Source organism: Tupaia chinensis, unplaced genomic scaffold (assembly GCF_000334495.1).
Source record: "Tupaia chinensis unplaced genomic scaffold, TupChi_1.0 Scaffold000237_1, whole genome shotgun sequence".
In the NCBI taxonomy this organism is placed as follows: Eukaryota; Metazoa; Chordata; class Mammalia; order Scandentia; family Tupaiidae; genus Tupaia; species Tupaia belangeri.
In genome coordinates this window covers 2,190,241-2,205,417 of record NW_006159715.1, presented here as the reverse complement: position 1 = coordinate 2,205,417, position 15,177 = coordinate 2,190,241, and the positions used below count along the sequence as shown (strand labels likewise).

Genomic DNA, 15,177 nt, shown 5'->3' with positions numbered 1-15,177 from the left:
AGGGAATCTAACAGACCACCAGCCATGACGGGTTTGAGCAGAATCCAGTCAGGAGGGGCATAAGTTGTAAGGACTAAATGTAACACCAATATATATTTTAAGGGTCAACAAATGCTTAAGGTGGCTGGATCCCACATGGTTGACAGCACAATTCAAGTCCTGGACCTGATGGCTTGAAAAACAGGCTGGACACACGTATGTGCATGGCCCAAATCCCAAAAGGAGAATGGAAGAGAAGGGGCCATCCTTCCTGGGGAGTGCTTTCTTACTTTCCCTCTCACTGTCTCTGTGAGCACACATGCCCTATAGCAAATAAATAAACAAATAAATAAATAAATAAATAAATAAATAAATAAATAGATTTAAAAAGTATATGGTTTTACTTATTTATTTCCTCTATAAGTGAGTGGGAGAAACAGATAGAGAGAGGAAGAGATAAAGAGATAGGCCTAACAAAGTGTAGGCAGCACATTCCTTCCTCAGCTTTAGCCACCCCTGGATGATAGGCAGGCACATATCCGGCATACTCAGGGATGTATCCGGACATGAACCCAGAACCTTCCTATGTGAACCAGCATCACAAAGCACTGCACTTTACCACCGCTCCATCATCAGCCCCAACACCAATATTTTTAACTTGTCTTATTTATGTAACACATAGATGCTTATGTGTTGGCTGGTTGGACTCACTGTTCACTTGTACAGCAATATAACTTGAAGTTGGGTATGACTTCTGGAAATAAGCTCTGGGAAAGTTCATCCTGAATCCCACAGAAGCATTCAGCTTCCAGTCCCCGTAAACACAGCAACATCCTTAATGCTTTCAGTACTGCTGCTTGGGTAACCAAAAATGCTAATTATCCCAGGAGGCCTGTAAACCAACAAAAACTGCTGAAAGAGTAGTTTTGCCCTGTTGTGACCTGGCTAACTACTCCCTGTTTGAAAAAAATCTAATTCTCTCAAGCAGAGCAAATATAAAGTTAATACTGTAGCATATTCATTCAACCTTCACCAAGAAGAAAGAAAAGGAGGGGACCCTGGGGTGTAATCAACACCTCCAGAGTGGTTCTCCTCAGCTTTCTGGAGTGAAAAGAAAGCCTGCTGGGCAACTCTCACAGCACCTGAGGGCTGTGTGTGTGTGTGTGTGTGTATGTGTGTGTGTCCTGCACTGCTACACCCACAACCTAACCTGAACCCCCTGGTAGGAAAAATGAGTAAGAGGCTCAGAACCCAAACAGTGGGTTTGCCACAAGGTGGAGGAAAGGACAGTGGGGAGTATGGTTGTTGCCAAGTCTGAGGTGCTGGGGTGTTCTATGTGCAACTCGAGTCCCTTAGAACCTGGGGACCTTGGAGGTCATCTAATCCAGCGGGAGCCAGTCCAAAGAAAAGGAGGCCAACCCTACTTAATTCCCTATTGCCTCCTCAGGGCACGTGCGTTTAGCCTCACTAAGGCCTTTGCTTACACCAGTACACAATCCTGTAACTCCCAAATTCAGAAAGGTCTGACAACTAAGTTTGTTTTGTAAGGCACTTGGCAGCAAAACTTTGCATAAGGAAATGAGGCCAACCTGTTTTGAGGCCATTTATAATTTTTATTCATCCTATTCTTGTTATAGTCCTATATCTGGCCACTGGCATTTCAAAACAATTTCATTTTTTATTCATGATAAAGTGCATACATGTGCATGAGAGAGAGAGAGAGAAGAGGGAGAAATGATCACTCTCAAGAGGCTCCAGTCATGCTGATATTCTCTTCTTCCAGTCCTGCAACCCATCAAAATCTGGACACTTGCACACAGGCCCAGCATGTTTCAGGCTAAGCGGGCCAGGGACTCAAACTTCAGACACCATGTGGAATCCTGTGTCTCTTGAGCTGTGCATTACCACTGTGCCATGGAGATGGCCCTTGGCTGCCAAAATATTAATTCATTGGATTGTAAGATGCTACTCTGGATTCCACTGGAAGTATAACGTAACACAATGTATGTACCACATGTTTTTTTCTAAAGATCCAAGTTTCAAAACACATATAAGGTGCTACTCTGGATTCCACTGGAAGTATAACATAACACAATGTATGTACCACATGTTTTTTCTAAAGATCCAAGTTTCAAAACACATCTGACCCTGAGGATGTCTAGTAAGGAATTGTGGATTTGTATTGGGTCATCAGAAAAGTCATGACACATTTTGCCTAGAAAAAATATATCATGACTTTTCCAACAACCCAATAGTTCCAAGGTCGAAGATAACTACATATTGAATTGTGTTGTTCTCTCCAACCCAACTCCCCCCCACCAATTACAAGTTGATGGCCTAACTTCCCATGTGACTGAATTGAGACAGAGTCACTAAAGAGGTGACACAGATTAAATGAGGTCATAAGTGTAGAGCTGTGATCCAACAGACCCAGTACCCTTACGAGAAGGATAAGAGACAACAGAGATCTCTTTGCCATGTGAGGACACACTGAGAAGGTAGCAAGCCAGGAAGACAGCCCTCAGTAGAACTCAACCATGCCGGCACCCTGCTCTTACACCTCCAGCCTCCAGAACTGTGAGAAAATACATTTCTGTAGTTTAACCCTCCTAATCTGTGAAATTGTGTCATGGCTGCCGGACCTAGCTAATAAATTTTAGTACCAAGAAGTGTGGTACTGCTGTAACAAATACCTAAAAGTATGAAACTGTTTCTGAAAATGGGTAATGGGCAGAGGCTGGAAGAATATCAAGGTGCATACTAGAAAAGCTTACATTGCCATGGACAGAATAATGGACATTAAAGGTCATTTGAGGCCCAGTCACAGTGGTACAAGCACTAGGGAACTATTCATGAGACTACATGAGAGGCAGAGCCATCTGAAAGAGGCCAACCTAAACAGGCCAACTGGAGGAGGAGTATGGCAGCATGGTGAGACCCTATCAAAAATTCCTCATTATGTATATATGTGTATAAAATTAAAAATAAATCTCTCAGACAGAAATGAGGATTATGTTATTAGACACTAGAGGAAAGGTGATCCCTAGTGTCAAAGTGCCAAAGTCCCTGACTGAGTTGTTTTGTTATAGCAGCCTGAAGAGACTAATACATGCTCCTGTGTTTCTCTGCCAGACTTGGTCCATCCCTTACCGGAAAACTTTATGACTAGTTGACCTTGTTGTGAACACTCTTGTACTCTGAATCCTTTCTGAAAAGTTGAGGACTTAGTCTGGACTTGCTGAAGAACTTCTTTTGTATTGGTATCATTTCACCTATTTTTATGTTTTATCTTAAATGATTAAAACACTCTCTGGTAGCTAATAGCCTATTTGGCTCCCCTTCCCACTGCACCAGCTCCACAACCCTGTATGCATGAGACAGGTATGCAATGATTCTGGGTGTTTAGGCCCTCACCAAACATCCCAGAACTCTGTAGCTACAGGCATGAAAAGACTAAAAAATCTAGAAACGGTAAGAAAATTCAATACAAGAGCAGATTATAAGATTAATGTATGAATATTGTTTAGTTGTAATATTTACAAAAATAACAACTTGAAAAAGTAATGAAAGATAATATCCTTATTTTCAATAGAAACTAGAAAAGATTTTAAAAACTTTGCTATGTTGATATTTCAAAACTTTGATATATTGATATTCAGTAAGAAATACTGATTACTTATATATGCAAGTAGGTAATATATATATGATATTCAATTAAAAACATGCCTGACCTATTAGAAGATCACTTCAAAACCAATGATGAAGAAATATGATTAAGTTTTGATATAATAATAATATTATGACTATTTTTAAAAGATTATAAATTTATATTTTTAAATACATAGTAAAACATTTCAAGATGAATATGTCTGGGATTTATTTGAAAGTAATTCAGTGGGGAGTGGGTAAGGATATGAATGGGGCCGGCATGGCCATAAGTTGATGGTACAAAGGCTGTTTGATGGATACAGGAAATTTCATTTTACTCTTCTCACTATTTTGATGTATATTCTCAATTCTCCATTATTGAAAAGATTTTTTTTTTAGATCTGTTAAGAAACTGGAAAAATAGTTGAAGTTAAGAGAAAAGTTCAGCTTGCTTTTAGATTAAAAAAAAAAAGTTCAGTGACTTTTTTTTCCCCTTCAAATTAATCTATAAATTCACAGGGCTGGAGAGCGGCACAGTAAAACATGAAGCTCTGTAGGTGGGGCTGGCCCACATGGAAAGGTTCCTGGTTTAAGTCTGGAGACTTTCTTGTGTACACCAGGCATTCATGTGCCTGTGACCTAGGCTGTCTGAGGCTGGGCTGGATAATGCATCAAGACTCTGTGGGGGTGGGGGTGGGGGTGCCGTCTCTCTGTTTCTCTCACTCCTGGAATAAATAAATAAACTTGAAATAATTACTTTATAAATTCAATGTAAACTCAAATTAAAATACCAACAATGACTGTTTTTAGAAAGTTCTGGAAAAATTACCATATAACTGCCGGGAAAAATTATAAAAGGGAAGGAGGTGGTGGGGAGTAAGGCAGAGAAAACCTGGTCTTACAAGCATTAAGACATATGAAGCTATAGTAATGAGAAGAATTTCCCAATGGAAAACAGTAGTGCAAAGTAGAATTCCAGACTAGGCTCAAGGGCCTACCATGTGCCAGGCATTATTCAATATGTTGACTAATCACAGCAAATAAAATGGACAAAAATTCAAGTAAATAAATAAGAAAATCCACACAATGTCAAGGATTCTAGAGAAAATAATGCAAAACAAAGAGATAAACAGTGATGAGGGTAACATTTGAATGGAGACCTAATAAATCAGTCAGCTCAAAGATGACCAAGGACACAAGCATTCAGGGCAAAGAAAAAAGCAAGAGCCAGCACCTTAAGGTTGAAATGAGCTTCATACATTCAAGAAAGAAGGTCATGGATGAGAGAGAAAGGGCAGAAAGTAGATAGAGTCTGGATTACATAAAGCTTGCAAAGATTGGCGAGGACTCTGGACTTAATTCTAATTGAGAAGGAAAGTCATTATTAAAGGATGTTAGTCTGCAGAGTGATATATCTCTTAAACATTTTTTTAAAAAAATCACTCTAGCTACTATGTGGAGAGAGGGTTCTATGAAGATAAGAATAGAAACACAATTCCAATTTTCCCTGCAATGGTGTACCCCAGAGGGGATACCAGAGTCAGTGAGGTGGAAGTGATGAAAATGGTAGCAAGTGGTCTGATTTGGGATACAATTTTGACATGGTGCCATTTGTGGATGGATTGGAAGTGAAAGAGGAGAAGGGATCCAGGCGAACTCCCAGCACTTTAGTCTGAGTAACCGGGTACATGATAGAGCCATTTACTGGAAAAGAGAAAATGAACAGGAGCAGATTTGGCAATGAGGACAGTAAATCCGAGACTCTGGTGTCATATCTACCTGTCACTTGAGATATCTGTCAGACGTCATGGCAGGTAGCTGCTGCGTGAAGATGGAGCTCACCCATGGAAATGTGTATTTGATAGTCACCGTCATAAGATGCAATGCGGGCAGCATTTCAGATCTACACAGATAAAACAGAGTAAACTAACTTACAAATGGATCAAAAATGTGAAAAGAAAAAAAAAAGACTAGGTAGTGACACAGTTGCTAATGCAACTAGACCTGCATGGGAAAGGTCCTGGGTTCACTTCCTGGATCTCCCTGGGCAGGTGTGCGCTCATGACCTAGACCAGCTGAGATTGCGGAGCAGGAGTCTTCACCCTGTTTGGGATGTCTCTCTCTTTTTCTTTCTGTCTGCCCCTTTCTCTCATGGAATAAGCAAATCAACTTTAAACATTTTTTAAGTATATGTGGCAAATGACTCTTCCGCACTCTTACTGGGGTTATAAATTTGTGCAACTTTTCTTAGGGGAAATACGACATTGCTTATCAAATTTAAAATATATGTGTGCACTTATCCAGTAATCCCTACTACTACTTACATGAATTTATCCAACTGATATCCACATGCAGGTTCTTCCCAGGACATAAGTACAAAGATGTCCACCACAGACTCACGGCAGCAAAAAATTAGAAACAAGCAAAGCATGCCTCAACAGGGGACTGGTTAAATAAATTATTGGATGTCTATAAGATGGATTACTTTGTAGACCATTCAAAAAGTGGAGGAAACGTTGTGTGCTATTGAACTATCTCCAAGGAACATTCACTGAAAAACTAGCTAACATAACCTCTTGTGTTCCATTATCCTTCTATATGAATGTGTGTGTGTTATGTATAAAGCCTTTCAGATTTCACTTTTAATCATTCTGCACTGTTTGAATTTTGTAACATTTTCCATTAGAAAAATCCATCAGTAGGGATTATCATAGCAATGAAATCATTGGTTACCTTTTTGTTTTCTTTATACTTCTTTGTGTATTTTTTAAAGCACCTTAACAAATGTGATTATGAAAAGAAAGAAAAAAAAATGAAACTTCAAAGAATATGGCCATACATGTACCCCCTAAGAGTGGGGACAAGTCACTTTAAATCTGCATGAAAATCTTATGACCTTCTTTTCCAATTTTTTTTTTTTTTAACATTCTGATCTAACTGAGATTTTGTACCTTCAGGCTCTGTTGGAAGCAGCCTGTACCCAGAGCCAAGCTGTAAAAGTTGCAGGGGAGCTACAGAGCTGCCAAGGAGGGTGTTTAATGAGCAAAAACTTAAGGGTAGAATGCAAATTACTAGCAAACACCAGATGGTAGAGGTCAGGAGGGGGATCGCCAGCAAGAGATAAAGTCAGAGCACTGGTCAGTTCCAGAGAAAGATAAATGACTCCCTTCTGATTTGGGGGTGGAGAAAGAGTCCGGGGTTCCGGGTTCGCACAGCTGGCTGGTGCATGCTCCTGCAGGATCTGGAGAAAGGGTCTTTTAACTGTCAGTTTAAGGCTGGCAAGTCAGGAGAAAGGCAGGGGTGGAGGACAGGAAAGGATTAAGGCACTTGTGATAGAAATGTAGGGTCTTAGCCTCTTTAAAATTCACTTCCTGGGCTTTGATGGTTTAACTGTCCTAAGATCCCCAAATGTCTGAACCATGTTCATGTATGTACACACACACACACACACACACACACACACACACACACACACACACACTGGACCTAAAGATTGGGGATGTGCTCATTCTATTTAACCTTGAAGGAGAAACAGAACAGAATTCAATTGACAGTTATTAAAAATTTTAAATGGGTAGGAAGGTACCCAATTAGCCCTAATTTTCACATTTCTTTAGCCATTAAAATTATACACCTTATTTAAATACAAAGTTAATAGTATCTGATAGTACTAGTCTTATTTGTTGTAATGAAGCCTTGTTTTTAATTGGAAGCAAGAGGGTACGATTCCACCTCTCCCAATTAACTACCTTTATGGGAAGCCAGGCTTCTGGAAACACAAAGCTATCACGAAGGAACTGATATTCTCCCAGGGGGCAGTTTGCGTTAACCGTGGAAGAAATAAAATGATTAGCATGGGTTTGCACAGCCCAACTTTAAAGTGACGGCAGACACCAGAGCATCCCATTCAAATGCTGATCCCTCTCATTGTCAAGTCTAACGTAAACCCCCTTGGCTAAGCTTGTGTGGCTCTGCCTCTCCTCACAGGCAATGCAGAAGAGCTGCCTCAGCCCCTCATTCTACTCCTCACTCTCACAACTTTGAATTTAACCAGTCCCAGTTCCTTTAAACTGGCCTCTTGGGTCCAATTTCCCAATCATATCATTATCTCTGTGGGTCTCAGGAAGAACAAAGAAAAAAATTATACCCTTCCGTTGGTCCTTTACTATATATTTTCTGCCTCTGCTAAGGGGATCTAAACTATGACACTACAATATATTGGGTTGGAGTAAACACCTCTCCTACATTCTTTCTTTTAAATCTGCTGCTCCTTTCTTTGGAAAAAACTATCTCAGGGGAACTAGGGGTACTAATGGAGTTTCAATATTCACCAAAAGCATCACACGTTCTGAGAACAGAGACAGTTGTCCCAATCAGCTTGAAAATAGCTTAAAACAATGTCTAATGTCACTAGTTTAAGGTGAACTTTTCGTTATAAGGATTAACTTTTGAAAAGAGTTGTAAAGTTTTGTACACTCTTCCACATATCATTTTGTGGTGAAAAGTGGTAAGAAAGGTGAGCTTTGTTTGACAGGCAGGTAGATAGATATAGAAAGAAAAGCACAAATATTATATACATACATATGTGGGTGTGTGTGTATAATGTGTGTGTGTATATATGTTTGTATATATTATATATGTGTATGTATATATGTCAGTATATATACATACATACAAATAAAGAATATATACCTATACATAACTTACAGAGAATATGAGGAACATAAAGATTAAGAGTTTGAGTTTTTTGTTATTTGTATGTTTGTGTATTGTGTGTGTGGTGTTTCAGACAGTCTTGCTTGCTTGTTGTGATTCTCCTACCTCTATTTCCTGAGTAGCTGGGACTACAAGCATATACCTTCATGCCCAGCGTCTTAGGGTGGGTTGGGAATTGAACCCAGAACTCCCATGGAATCTCAGCCTGCCAAGCAGTAGCATCCAGTGTGTGCTGCCAAGGTTGAGATGAGTTTTAGTTTTTGATGTCATAAAACTAATAAATAGAAGTCCTGGATTTCCAACCCAAGCTGGACAATTAGTTCTGCAGAAAATCTATGATATCAGTAATGAGTCAATACCATCTGCTGTTCACAGCCCAGGGTGATTGACAACATTCAAGCATTAGTTATTATTAAAGAAGAAAAACGTATTCCCTGTAAGAGAACCCCATAATCAATGCTATCCATTCTTTCTTGCTTTTTTAATACACCGAGCTAAGATATTCTGATATTAAACAGAGATATTACTAAATGCTCTGTGGCATCCTGGATTGGCTCCTAGAACACATAAAGGACATTAGTGAAATCTAATTAAAGTCTGGAGTGTACTTAATAGAATGTGCTGTGATGGTGTCTCAGTTCTGACAAATGTACCATGATTATGTAAGATGCTAATAGTAGGGGGAACTGGGTGGAGAGTCTACACCTGCTGAAGGGTTAACACTGGAGGAAACAGAGTGAACTCTTACTATCTTCACAAATTTTCTGTAAATCAAAAATAATTCCAGAAGAAAAAGTTCATTACAAAGAAAACAGATGATTCAAGTATTGATAAACAATAGTCTTAAGCCATTAATGTTTGTCATATGTTCAAGAAAAGAAACAGAAGTGGTTTTCCATCCAAGTGGCAGCTCCATATTCAGGTTCATTTAGTGATAATCTGGCAATGTTCTCCATTCAAGGAAAAAGCAAAACCATTTGAATATATGGTGGCAATTATTTTACAGGTGCTGTCCTTAGGGACAAGAAGGTTGGGGGAGTCCTGGAAGGAATTCAGAGTTGGCCAGTCCCCAAAATGGGTGTCAACAGTCAGCCATTGTCTGAGAAGCCAAGACCAGCTGGAGAAGCGCAAGCTAGACTGGTCTCTATGGGGCATCTTGCTGCACTGTAGGAAACAAGCTGTCAGACTGGGCCAAAGCTCCTGCATCCACAACAGGAGGTATTTACAAACCCAGCAGGGCTTGGCGCCTGCTCAGGGATTTCAAGGACAATCCAGTATCGTTTCCAGAGAGCAGCGGAATAATTAAGCTCTCATGTCCAGATGAGAAGTCTGGCAGGCAAGGCTGCAGAGCCATAAGCCTATTCCTGGTGGCCTGCATGTGTTTATCACCAGGGTCGGGCCACAGATACAGAAGCCACAATGGAGACGATTTCATCCCCTTCTGGCAGCCCCGGGAAGATTTATTTTCCTGAGGCTGTCACGAAGGAAGAGTATTTTATAAAATTGACTTTCCAAGTACAGATTTCACAAGGCTGAATCCCAAAGCCAGCTCATTCGTATCTCCCATTAGCTGTTGACCTCAGATGTTTTATTTAGTCCCAGAATGATTCTGATTGACTCTGATCAGATGGATGAGAGGAAGTCTTTCTGGTGCAACTTTTCCAACACCAAGTTTTGCCATTTCCATAATACCTGTTCTACTCCTTCCTTCCGACAAGACCCTGTGCAACAAAGGGAAGCTGGGGTCACCATCACACTTGTGCTCTAGGATAGGCAGATCCTGGTCATAGGAAGTCAGCTCAGGCCTTGTCTACCCCAGACCCACCTCTACCCCAGTTTTTGGTGGTATCTTCTCTACTGTGAATGAAAGAAAGAGAACTTGATAAATCTCATTCATTTCACAAATGTCAAGCAAACTATAAGCATAATCTCAGGTCTGATAACTAAGTGAGATGCTGCAGAAGACACATCCAAAACTTGGGGGCTAAACATTTTGGAGATCATGGTGTTTGATAAAATTCCACAAGCTCTGTGCTTGGATGTAAGTTTAGCATTTCACTGATACCTTGAAGGTGAGTTTAATCATCCTTGGCTTATACAGTCTCAGTTCTACAGGATGTAAGAGACTTATCAGAAGGGGAGCCTTCAAAAATCTGATACTCATTTCTGAGAAAGGAGATTGCAGGTGGATAAGCAGACATAAGGATTTAACTCTCCAAATTCATAGCTCACTAGCTGGAGGTCAGATACAATCCTGTTTCCTCATCTGTAAAACAGTACTATTTTATAGGATTGCTAGAGAAAGGAAAGTAAATGAGCTAATATTTGTAAGCCATGGGAACAATACTGGGCATACAGTAAGCACTGTGTGCTTGTTACATAAAAACACAATTTGGGGTTGGCCCTGCAACACAGTTAAGCAGTTAAGCAGTGTACCTAGGCAGCTGAATCTCATAGGCTGACTGTGGTTCACTCTGGGCTCTGGCAGCTTGAAAAACACACAGGGCATGTGTTTGTGAGTGCCCCAAATCCTGACAGGATGGAGAAATGAAGTTTAAAACAGTGTTACGTGACCATGCCTCATTAAGGCGGTGCTTTCTTTCTCTCCCTCATGCGCTTGCAAGTGCATATGCCCTCTGACAAAACAATCAAAAATACCAACTACCACACAGTATAAATATTTGGGAAGAGGGTCACAATACCCCACAAGACCTCTGAGGAACCTCAGTGTCCTTCTCAGAGACATCATCTGTCACGTGAAAGAGCAGATGCCTCCACCAGCTTTTTAAAATCCCCAGTTTAACAGAGGGGAAACTTTTGAAAGCATAAGCTACTGGAAATGTCTTTATGCATAAGCTGCTTAGCAAAAATAAAAAAAAAATATTTTGCTTTCCATAAGAAAACTCGGAATCTGTGCCAATCAATCCAGCATGGATCTCTCAGTCAAGTGCAAGAAAAAGAAGCACCTGTCAAATCACCTGGACAGGCAGGTAACACTCTGAGAAGTATGTCTCCCGTACAAAGCAAGAGAGCCCTACTCCTTGGTTAGTTCAATGGAGGGTGTCTGTACAGTCAGAGACCACCATCTTATCCACACCAACCTCCCCCAGTAGTTGCTTGGGGTGAACTTGTTTGTGAGTGCCCCAAATCCTGACAGGATGGAGAAATGAAGTTTAAAACAGTGTTACGTGACCATGCCTCATTAAGGCGGTGCTTTCTTTCTCTCCCTCATGCGCTTGCAAGTGCATATGCCCTCTGACAAAACAATCAAAAATACCAACTACCACACAGTATAAATATTTGGGAAGAGGGTCACAATACCCCACAAGACCTCTGAGGAACCTCAGTGTCCTTCTCAGAGACATCATCTGTCACGTGAAAGAGCAGATGCCTCCACCAGCTTTTTAAAATCCCCAGTTTAACAGAGGGGAAACTTTTGAAAGCATAAGCTACTGGAAATGTCTTTATGCATAAGCTGCTTAGCAAAAATAAAAAAAAAATATTTTGCTTTCCATAAGAAAACTCGGAATCTGTGCCAATCAATCCAGCATGGATCTCTCAGTCAAGTGCAAGAAAAAGAAGCACCTGTCAAATCACCTGGACAGGCAGGTAACACTCTGAGAAGTATGTCTCCCGTACAAAGCAAGAGAGCCCTACTCCTTGGTTAGTTCAATGGAGGGTGTCTGTACAGTCAGAGACCACCATCTTATCCACACCAACCTCCCCCAGTAGTTGCTTGGGGTGAACTTTATTTATTTATTTTTTTACATCAAGAGCCTTACAAAACAGAGAGGGAGGGAAGAGCTGTTTGATGAGAAGGAACTCTAGCTAATTCTCCATTTGACACGATTAAAAAGCAAAAATAGGAAATGTGGGGCTGGTAGATGACATAGCAGTAAAATGTGATGCTCTGCAAGGCTGACCCATATGGGAAGGTTCTGGGTTCATGTCTGGAGACCTCCCTGTGTACACTGAGCATGTGTGTGTCCACGATCCAGGTTGAGCTGAGGTTGGGGGGTGGATCATAACATGAGGACGCTGTTGGACTCTCTCTCTCTCACTCATAGAAAAAAAATATATAATTTTTTTCAAAGAGACTGTCTGGGGTGCTGAATGTCTGTATATTTCTCTCAAACTCTGTGTCTCTTGTTTATGGAAGAAGTAAGTAAACTTCAAAAAATAATAAAAAGAAATACAATTTTAAACACCCAGACTCTAGGGAGTGCTATGTTGAATTACCCAGATCCCCCTTCAGAACTAACGGAGTCTCCAGTTCAGAAGAGCCACCACACAGCCCTTGCAGCCAACTCTCTTAGGGACTGGTCCTCAGTAGCTACATCCAGTGTGGAACATGAAGATCTGTCTCCCTGATGACAACTTAGACATTCCAGGGGCTGTTGCAGCCCAGAGCCTCCAGAAGCTGGCTGAGTTCTTGGCTGAGATGCACTGTAGCTTCTTCATGTGCCTAGTCTTACTTCCCACCTCTTCACAGGGTCTTATTATGAGAGTACCTCCCAGGACCTTCCTCTGGGCAATCTCCCTGGGAATCCAACCCTCAACCCACACAGGCACTGGGGGAATGCCCAACGACCATTTTTCCTGCATGTTTGAGAATTTGTAAAGAGTTTTATTGAAGGACTAGAAGGTGGCGTAATGGTTAAGTTGCTGGATTCCCATGTGGCCAATCACAGTTCAAATCCTGGACCCAGCAGCTTCAAGTTCACGCCAGTCACATGTGCGTGTGTGCCCACAATCTCAAGAGGAGACTGGAGGAGGGATTTTGGTGTGGCCATCACCCCTGGGGGGGTGATTTCTTGCTTTCTATCTTTCTATCTCTGTGGGGAGCACACACACCCTATAGCAAAGATCTTTCTCTAAGGAAAAAATAATTTTATTGAGGTAAAATTGATATGCATGCATTGTGATAACTTTAAACATATATAAATATATATATGTGTGTGTGCATATATACACACACATATATACACATATACACACACATATATACATACACACATGTATACACACACACACACATATCCATGAAGGCATCATTACAATTAAGATAATGAACACATACTTTAGCCCCCAAAAGTTCCCTTCCATCCCATTGTAGTCCTCCCTCTCTCCCATAAATACTTTCTGGCCCTAAAAATTAATTTTCATTTGCTAATTTTTATATACATGGATTTATACAGTAGGTAGTAAAGTTTGTGTGGCTTCTTTTGCTTGGTTTGGTCATTATGAGAGTCATCCATGTTGCTGCCTGTATCAATAGCTCATTTCTTTTTATTATTAAGTAGTATTCAACTATATATATGATATATATAAATATATCCCTGAATGGTTTTCTCTCATGGGCTCACGTAAAGTCTAACTCAAGACCAGAGAGGACAGGACTATGGTCAGCTGCCATGTCCAACTGCCCAGCTGTCCTGGGTTTGATCCTAGTACTCTACGCTTTCAAAGTTTTCAACTGTCATCAGCAAACCACTTTCCATTTTGGTTGTTTTTCTCCAAAAAGAACACTACTTCTTCTTTCTTTTCATGCAGGACTCACCCCTGTTGAGGGAATATGAAGACCCAGAACAATGGAATGACTCTTTTGAGTCACTTTGCAAGGGAAAGAAATAACAAGGCCGTGTCTCTGGACTTGAAAACAGGCCTCACGGTCAACCCCTTTTCTTTTTTCTATTTTTATTTTTTTTTACAATTTTCTGGGGAAGTCATATGCCTTGGAAGATTCACAAATTGTTCAACTAGCTCCTTTGCCCTTGTATTTCCCTGCACCTTCATGCCATGCCTTCCCTGTTCTCCCCAGAACCTCAGTTGCACCTCAGCCTCTTTGGCCTTCACATCTACTTCAAGTTCATGCTGCCCCTAAATCCCTTTTGTCTTTCTGGACCTTTGAGGCCATCAGTGTGCATGTCAGTACAAGAATTTTCTACTATTAATTACGTGTGTTCTGCCTTTTCAAGTAGGTTAAGAGTTATGAGTGCTTTGACACTGGGATCACACAGTATAATTTTTCAGGTTTCACCTTCTGCACTGTGGATTTACAGTGAATGATTAATAAGCTCTTGTTAAATGAACAAATGATCCGATAAACAAATGAACGAATAAAAAAAACTCTAAGGCTACTTCATAACCAGTCCAACATTTGTTCAAAAGGTAAACTTAAAAGCACAAAATAGGGCAGATTCCTCTCCTGATGAGTAGAGGACACACAGAGTACTTTCTTACCTAAATTTGTATGAGTAAGAGATTCAAAGTTCCTCAAGCAATAAGAACTGGTAAAGACTGGTCCAAGTTAAGACAGAGACTGGGCCACATGTTTCTGGGGGGCAAGGGCTTAGTGGACAGGGCCCCCAGAGTGGAACAATAGGGTTTTTTTTGGCTTCCTTTTTGGAATAGTCTTTCTATTTTAAGTAAAGTACTTGGAACAATGCTTAGCTCAAAAATCATTGTTACTGTTACTACTTCTTCAGCAATGTGATTAAGATCCAATGCAGGCAGGAGCCTGAGAAGGCCTGAGCTGGGCTGTCCAGGTCATCTTCCAAAAGGCATTTCTACAAGGTCCCTTTCCTAGAGCAGGCAGAGCCTGTACAGCTTTTTATTATTAATTTTTTTTTCATATCAGAGTGGAAGATCCAAGACTCAAGGGTAGACTTAAGAAAAGGAATGGAGGTGGGACGAAGCCAACCAGTCACTAACTTCTGGATGTTAGTCTTCCTTTAGGCCAGATATGAAGAGCTGCACAAAGGGATGCAGAGCCAAAGCTTCCAGAAACAAATGGTGCCCATTATAGGTATGTAGTCCCAGTGTACTCAGGGA

General features: G+C 40.7%; 1 protein-coding gene across 1 annotated transcript in view; it reads right to left on the bottom strand.

Moving 5' to 3' along the window:
• The window catches only part of PDZD2 (PDZ domain containing 2), a 411,484-nt gene extending 406,017 nt beyond the window's left edge, over positions 1-5,467 (bottom strand). Inside the window, 1 exon segment of the mRNA XM_027771873.1 lies at positions 5,407-5,467. The gene's annotated coding sequence lies outside the window, so the exon portion shown is untranslated.
• Positions 5,468-15,177: the final 9,710 nt, after the last annotated feature.